The sequence below is a fragment of the Dipodomys merriami genome, unplaced genomic scaffold (genome assembly GCF_024711535.1).
Source record: "Dipodomys merriami isolate MVZ:Mamm:240054 unplaced genomic scaffold, mDipMer1.0.p SCAF_472, whole genome shotgun sequence".
In the NCBI taxonomy this organism is placed as follows: domain Eukaryota; kingdom Metazoa; phylum Chordata; class Mammalia; order Rodentia; family Heteromyidae; genus Dipodomys; species Dipodomys merriami.
In genome coordinates, this window is record NW_027206038.1 from 366,224 (window position 1) to 374,879 (window position 8,656).

At 33.8% G+C, this 8,656-nt stretch overlaps 1 pseudogene; it reads left to right on the forward strand.

Moving 5' to 3' along the window:
• Positions 1–5,775: 5,775 nt before the first annotated feature.
• On the forward strand, positions 5,776–5,872 carry LOC138808744 (U6 spliceosomal RNA; annotated as a pseudogene).
• The last annotated feature ends 2,784 nt before the right edge of the window (positions 5,873–8,656 follow it).

An 8,656-nucleotide genomic window follows, 5' to 3' on the forward strand; every position in this document is an offset into this window, starting at 1 on the left:
ATATTGCTACATAAAGAATAATATTTACTGTGCCAATACAGTAAAATTACATTTTACGCAGCTTATTTTTTCAATTTCATTATCAAATTGATGTACAGTGAGGTTACAGTAATTGTAAGGTAGTGAATAAAAAACACTTCAAACTTGTTACCCCTCCTTCATTTTTCTCACAGTTTTCCTTCACCCCTTCACCCCTCACAATTTATGAGGTACATTTCCAACATATTGTCTTGTGAGTATTGCTATTGCATTGGTTTTCCCTTTGCCTTTTGTCTCACCATTTTGCTTTTCCTCTTCCCTTCCCTATTTAAGGGAAATGCATACACAATACAAAATCAAATACAGCAGGAATGAACTATAGGGGAAAAACCCAAAGAAAACAAGTCACATAGTTCAACAAAAACAACCACAAATAAAAAACTCTGGTTCCATATCTTGGAATTCATTTTGCTTAGCATCAGCTTATATGCCTATATATACGCAGTACAAAGCTACTGGAAAATAATAGTTGCATGGACACTATATCATGAAAAGAGCATGTTAACTTTTGGATGGTAAAGGTGGAATTAGGATTGGTGAATTCGCGGTTCTGATAAAGGAATTTCAAGAGTTTTAAAGTTATGACAGGTAAATTTGAATTGTTCAAAATTTTTAACAACTTAGCCTATTAAGAAAATTTAAAATTTCCTGGGAGAATAGGCTTTCATGCAAAGAAATCCATGGAGACTTAGTAGAGAGGAAGCAATGTGGGTGAAGATGGCTCTTTTTCACACTAAACAAACCTCAGAAACATTGCTGTAAATCCTGTAGGTTCCCTTGGAATCATCCTTACCCAGGAACTATATTCTCACTGTGTGAAACAAGGTTGTATTGGAATTTAAATTCAAGTTCTTAAAAAATAAGACATCAAAATTTTTGAATTTACCTTTAATTACCAAACAGTAATTCTCTGAAAAAGATAATTTGAGTCAAAATATTTAGGGAGAAAGTGCCCTCCAAAATGCAAGAAGGTGTTGGGTTTACACATTTCTGTTTGTAACACTTTCCACAATGTCTTTGCATTTGAAGCAGTGAAACAAAAAAATCTGATTATATAATTCAAACCAATGATTTCACATTTCTAAGTGGATCACAAAAAATAATATCTTTAATAACATGAGATAGTGAAGACTTCTCTTATTACATAAGCCAAAATGTTTTGGGTTCAGAAAAGAATTGAGCAAATGGAAAAGGTAAGAAAACATAGTTCTTAGAAGCCCTAGCTAAGCGTATTGGCTTTAGCAGTGAAGGGAGTCCAAACATTTTATATAAATTGTATTAATATTTTTTGGAGGGTCCGGTCGTGGGGCCTGAACTCTGGGCCTGGGTCCCTCAGGTCTTCAGGTCAAGGCTAGTGCTCTACCACTTGAGCCACAGCACCACTTTCGGCTTTTTTTCTTTTTGCTTATGTGGTGCTGAGGAATCAAACCCAGGGTCTCAGGCATTCAAGGCAAGCACTCTACCAAAGAGCCAACTTCCCAGCCCTAAATTGTGTTAATATTTTTACTAACTAAATTGATTTTACAGAGCCTATTTGGCTCACTACAATGCCGAACAGATTGAGTGGAGACATGGAAATACATTCCACATCCAAAAGAGGCAACTTAAAGAGTTTTCAAAGACAAATCATGAAGATTTAACAGTGGTGGAGCCCATATAGTCCTTCAGCTTCACTAGACTTGAAGCCAAGATGCTGTGATTAATTGGAAATCAGGCAAGAGCTAAGAGGAGGACATGGAAGAAGGACATAGAAGAATTGACCTTTTGTAACAGTCACTGTATTTCTAGGTATAGGTGATTTAACTCTACTCTCCTCCATACATCTTGGTGAACAAATGCAAGACCAAGAGAAAAATAATCTATTGAAATAATTTTGCATAGAATAACTTCATTGTTCCTGATATGGTATCTAAGGAGAGTCTTACCATAGAAGATAAAAGTGCAGTATTTTTCAGTTTCCTCTAAGCATCTTCTTAGCAAAATATATCTTTTAGGTTAGAATTGATTGAACCAAAAAGTGATGGAGTACTTATGTTTGTGGGCACTTTAGACACAAGACGACTTTCAAGGTAAGAGAAAAAATACAGCCAAATATTTGTGATCACAGCTTCTTGGACTGTTTTCTGGAGACAAAGTTTTACATTAGACTTCTTCACATTGAAATAGATGTTGTTTCATGGCAACCAAGTGCAAGAGGGAAGTTTCATAGACTCGCCTGGCCAATAAATCAGCATGAAAGAAGAAAATGGCAAATAATATTTAATGAATTACTTTGACAAATTACTTTGCCAGAAGAAAGAAGGAAAAATATAATTCAAAATCAATTGACTTAAAAGTATGAAGAAAGAGTAGTGAAGAAAGATTAGAGAAAATATGGAGGATTGTTTTCTCTCCAGTGGAGTAATGCATTCTTGATCTTGTTTCTTCCATTCTATCTTCACAAGCTATCAAGTGTGTCTCACGACTGGATTATCCAGTTCAGACAGAGAACTCCTAGAAAAAGATACTATTTGCAGGAGATGTAGGTGATTGTGATTTATAACCTTAGACAATCTATTTAAATCTGTTCAAAATTCTCCCCTATCCCAAACCTCTCTTTGGATAGCGTTGTTTGCTTTTCCCAAGACTACCCTTCATTAACTGCTTAAAATTTTGGGAGGAAATATTCATACTCTCTAGAGATTTCTGGTTGGTTGTGATTTTTGTGTGTTTTTGTTTTTTGTTGTGTTTTTAAACTGAATTTCAAAAGGTTGTGCAAGTGTGTTACAATTAAATATATCCATCTAATTGTCCATTGCTCTTGGATCAGAGTCACTCCTTCCATCATTCTCAACCAAATGCTTCTCCAATATTTATTTCAGATTTACCACTTCCTTTATCATATGTATACATTGAGTATTCTAGCTGTACTTGCCCCTTGTTCATTTTTCATTCATTCTATGTCTTTACTATAATTTCTTTCTGTTTTCAACTTACTGATAGTAATCCTGTTAAACTGTCTATTAACACTTTGAAAGGTTTATATACATTTCAGGGAGTTTCCATTCTGCATATGCTTGAACTGATGTCAGCTTATATTTCCATAATTCATTCATCTGCAGTAACAATTTGCAAGACTGGAGACGTGAAGCACCTAAACATGATTTTATTCTCATCCATTTGGAAGATTAATCTTCAGTCAAAAAGAAAGTTAAAAAATGCATAGAATGTACTCCTAGCTACCAATTTCTATAAATAGCTTTGTACAGTGGTGTGATTGTTTTATTTTACATGGTATAATATTTTTTACTACCTGTAAGTTTTGGAAAAAGAAGAAAACTAAAATTTATTCCTATATAGGAATGTGATAGAAATAGAAGACAGATTTTATGTTTGTCATATCTCTGATGAGTACCCATATTCAAGACCTAAAGTCATATTTCTCCCTATGTTACACAGATAGGGAAAACATAATATTACATATGATAAGACAACTATTTGTGACATTTTAAAATGTGCCTTATTAAATGATGACATTTACTTTATTAGCAAACGTTTTGGTTTGAAATTTGGCAGGATGATCTATTTAACACATTTCTGGAAGGCTCCTACTGAAAAACACAAATTGTGGTTGGTACTATTTCTAGACTTCAATGAATGGTTGAACGTGTTTGGCATTAGTGCTGGGTAAATAATTCAACTCTATTATAACTTGCTCCCTACACTTGAAAAATTTGTAATGTCACTAAGTATCATCTACTTGTCAAATGTTATTTTAGCGTATGTGATTTTAAAAAGTTAATGTGTAAAGGAATAACTTTCAGTCGATTAAATGTAGATTATCATTTGTTTGAGAGTGACATTTTATACCACTGAGCCATGTTGTAGTGAAGTCCCAGTGTTTTGCAGCACTAAGGATCTTCTCAAAGTTTTTCTGAATTATATTTGAACTCTAAGTAAATTTTTCTGGATCTTGGTAGACCAATTATGGATCTATCCTTCCAGGAACTATTTTTTGGCCCACTTATGCTGGACTAAAATCTTTCATTAATCATAGGGGAGGGGTATTAAAAATAATCTTATGACACCATGTAAACTTGTTCACTGATATGGGCTGGCCATCTGTAAGTTGAATGTTTGAATCATAGTACATACTCTCAAAATTTGTGATCTCATCTTTCATTTTAAGTTGCCTTGCATTTCACAATTGCTTACTGCTAAATCCTGCATCTCAAGGAACTGGGGCCCTGAAATATAGGAAATGAGAAATTGAAATGGGTCTTCAATTACTTTGTTGCATGTTGCATGGGCCTATGTGAGAAGTCTTGCCCTTGTTATCTGATGATGCAAGTAACTGGTACCTGGGATCCTAGGAATCATTGGGTCGTGCAGAAGAATAATATTTGTTAGACATCTTATCAGAAAAATTTGGGCATAATCAGTAGGAATGCTTCAGAAATATGGAGAAAAACAGTTTGCAATCAGTGAATTAAAACAATAAACAGAGAAGCAGAGTAAAATCCCTTATAGATTAGAGGAAAACAAAATTGGTTTTTTACCATGTGAATTCAGAAAACCAAGAACAGTTTGAATGTATCACAAGTTTATACCAAAGACACTGCGTTGATACTTTTTATATTCTAATATACATTTTAAACCTAATTATTTATATTCCAATTCTATTTATTGGAATAAATAAATTTTAATTTATTTGTGAAATTATCAACTAATTCTAGTAAGTTTCATTGTGTGAAATATAAAATCAGCACATATAAATATAAAATATATAACTATGTATAATATAAGAAAAAAGACACATGTTTTGCATTGTTCTGTTGTGGTTACAGTATCAAAGGCAACTCTGTTTTAAAGTATTATTACATTATCTCTACCTCAGTGTTTGATAGAGTTGGACCTAAAGCTTTACTATTTGTAGATTTACAGCCTGTAGGCAAGAGAAAACACTGTGATGAAAACATTACCAATTTAAGGCCTAATAATGAGAAGAAACATCTGGACTTCTCCTGCAACTATGAAAATATTTGGTGATAGAAATGCAGTAGTGTAACTTCCTGCCTGGTAGGATGGTAGACAGGCCAGGATATTAAGTAATCATGAATATGATCAATTTTTTTCCCCTTCTTGGCTTTAGTTACTTTTGAAATGTTAGATATAATAAACAATTATATTTTGATAAAATACCTTCTAGTCTGAACAGTTATGTCTGAACTGTTCATCTCTCTATGATCCCTTGTAACTAAGATTAGTTTTGTTCAAGTAAAACAATCTATGGTGTCAGGGTAAGATATTCTGATTGGTCTGTTCCTACATGGAAGAAGAATAAAGGGTCAGGTAGACATTTGTGCCAGTAAGACCTCACTTGGGAAAATGTCAACTGCAGAAGGTTAGAAGTAGCTCTTAAGCAAGGCTTACTTTGAATCCATTAGCTCCACAAAGCTAATTCAGTTGGATCAATTAGTACATGAAAAAGCCATCACCTTTGGACCTAGCAATAAATTATTGAAAGTATGATCAAATTCCAAATGAAAAAGACTTAAAATTGTCATTGACAAAAATAATTTGCAAATGTGAGCATTAACATGAACAATATATTTTTTCCACTATTCACAGAATTTTAGGGAAATAAGATCAGTAGCATTGTCAGGAACAATATAGTTTCCTTATTACAAGTAGGCAACCGTAGATATAAGTCTGTATAAAGATTGCATCATTAACTGCTTAAATTTGAGATACTACATGCTTCAGCAGCAGGTATTCCCAAATTACAATACAGAGATTAACATGGCAATTGCACAAGGATGATATGAAAATTTGTGAAGTATTCCGTATTTTTCTTTCTTCAGATGCAAGAAATGAAAAACAGTTATTAAAAAGTTGATTACAAAATAACAAGTGTAACAACACATGTAATTCATATAATCAAATTTAGTTTGACATCAGTGTATTAAATCTTCACCTCAGAAAGGCGTTTAAATACCATAAACTTTACAAAACTTTTGAAATTAGACAACATTGTCATTTTATCCCAAAGAAAAATAATATTAGGACCTAGGAAAAAAAGGAATCTAAAACTTTCTATATGGAATACAATCTGAAAGGACAAATTATACAAACAGAGAATAGTTTAAAATATTCTTTTTCAGACAAGCACCAGAAATACTTTTGTTTCTGTACTATTCATTTAAACAGATAAGTTAAAATTATTTCTGATTAAAATTTCACAAACTCTGCAGAAATCATTATACATGTATACAAAAACTCTTGAATACATTTTGACATCCAATGCAGGCAATTCACTTGGAAGAATTCCACGGAATTCATGAATTTTTTACAGTAAGTATTGGTGTTGCCGTACGCTGGTGGCTCAAACTCTAAAAAGAATTTTGAGGTATTACCAGGTGTAATAGACTCAGACAGGCCTACCACTATAAAGGTCATGATAAGGTCTCTAAAAGAGACTATTCAAGTTAATAAAGGGCAGAGGATTGCCCAAATATTTTACTCTCATATCTAAACTTGCTTAATCCCACACTGACTCAAAACAGTAAAGGAGGGTTTGGCACCACAGATACTGTAGCCTGGGTTCAGGAAATTACAGATAAAGGCCTTACAAGGCCATTAAAATCAATGGAAAACAAATGACAGGACTCTTAGACACAGGAGCTGACAGATCCTGTATAGCTGGAAAAGATTGTCCTATGGCCTGGCCAGTGCAAGAGACTTCTTCCTTAATTGGATTAGGGATGGCTTCTAATGTAGCTTAGTCAGCTCAGAGACTCAAATGGGTATGTGAAGGGCAGTAAGGCCACTTCAAACCTTATGTTATTCCCACCTTGCCCTTTTCTTTATGGGGCAGAGACATCATGCAAAACATGAAAATAAAATAGGACAAATTGACTCCTCGTCGAAGGAGCAAAATTTTTCACAGGGGCCACTGAGGAACAGCTTTATGCTGACAAAATAATATGGAAAAGTGTTGATCTTGTATGGATTAATCAGTGGCCCCTAACTCAAGAAAAGATTCAAGCCATACAGGACTTAGTTCAAGAACAATTGAGTCAAGGGAAGAATAGAAAAGACTACCAGTTCATGGAATACTCCATTTTTGGTAATTAAAAAAGAAGTCAGGAAAATGGAGATTATTACAAGATCTAAGGGCCATTAATGAGACCATGCATGACATGGGAGCCCTTCAACCAGGTCTACCCTCTCCTATTGCAGTCCCACAGGGTAGATACATAATAATAATAAACTTACAGGATTGCTTTTTTACAATAAAATTACAACCAGAAGATTCCAAGAGATTTGCTTTCAGTGTCCCTTCGGCTAATTTTAAACAAACTTATAATAGGTACCAATGGAAAGTGCTACCTCAGGGCATGAAAAACAGCCCTACCTTATTTCAACAATATGTGAAAAGGGCTATAGAACAAATTAGAGAAAAATATCCAGGGGCATATATTATTCATTATATGGATGATATACTTATGGCCGATGAAACTAGAGAAAAGACAGAAAAAATATTACAGGATATGGTAGAAAAATTAACAAAATTCGGTTTGATAATAGCTCCTGATAAAGTTCAACATGAATGACCTTTAAATTATCTGGGAAAAGTGATTGGACATGATTATATTATGTCTCAAAAGACACAAATTAGAATAGATAAATGAAAAACATTAAATGATTTCCAAAAATTATTAGGGAATATTAATTGGATTCGGCCTAGTTTAAAAATAACTACAGGACAATTAGATCCTTTGATGAAAATGTTGGACGGAGACCCTAATCCTAAATCTACCAGAAAAATAACTCCTGCCCCCTTATCCTGTATAAAATTGGTAGAAAAAGCATTGAAAACAGCTAAAATACAGAAAATTAATATTGCACAAACATGGTCCTTTATAATTCTGGCTACCAGCTTTACTCCCACAGGATGTTTTTGGCAGGATGGGATACTAGAATGGATCCATTATTCCCATAACCGTGGAAAAACAGTTGCTTCATATCCCTTTTTTTGTGCTAATTTGATTTTAAAGGCTAAATTAAGAGCTAGAGAATTATTTGGCCAAGAAATACCTAACATTATTATCCCTTATAATAAGAAACAATTAGATCATTTGATACGATTTGATGATGATTGGAAATTTCTGTATTAACTGACACAGGTAAAATAAGCTTTCATATGCCCCAATATCCTTTTATAATGAAACCCCTGTGATATTTCCAAAGGTTTTTGTTACAGAACCTTTGGGCGGGGCATTAACTATTTTTACAGATGGATCTTCTAGCGGAAAGTCTGTGGTTTATTGCAGTACAAAACCACCATTAATATCTTCTGACCCAACTGTACCTGCACAACAGATTATTGCAGTTCTGCTAGCCTTTCAAAATTATTCAGAGGAGTTTAAACTTTACACAGATTCCCGCTATGTGGTTTCCTTGTTTCCTGCCATTGAAACAGCCCTAGTTACTGGTCATTCTAAAGTAAAAGACTAATTAATAAAATTACAACAGCTATTACAACAAAGAACGACAAAGGCATTTGTGGGACACATCAGGGGGCATAGTAATCTCCCTGTACCTTTGTCTCAAGGGAACAAGTTAGCAGACTTAT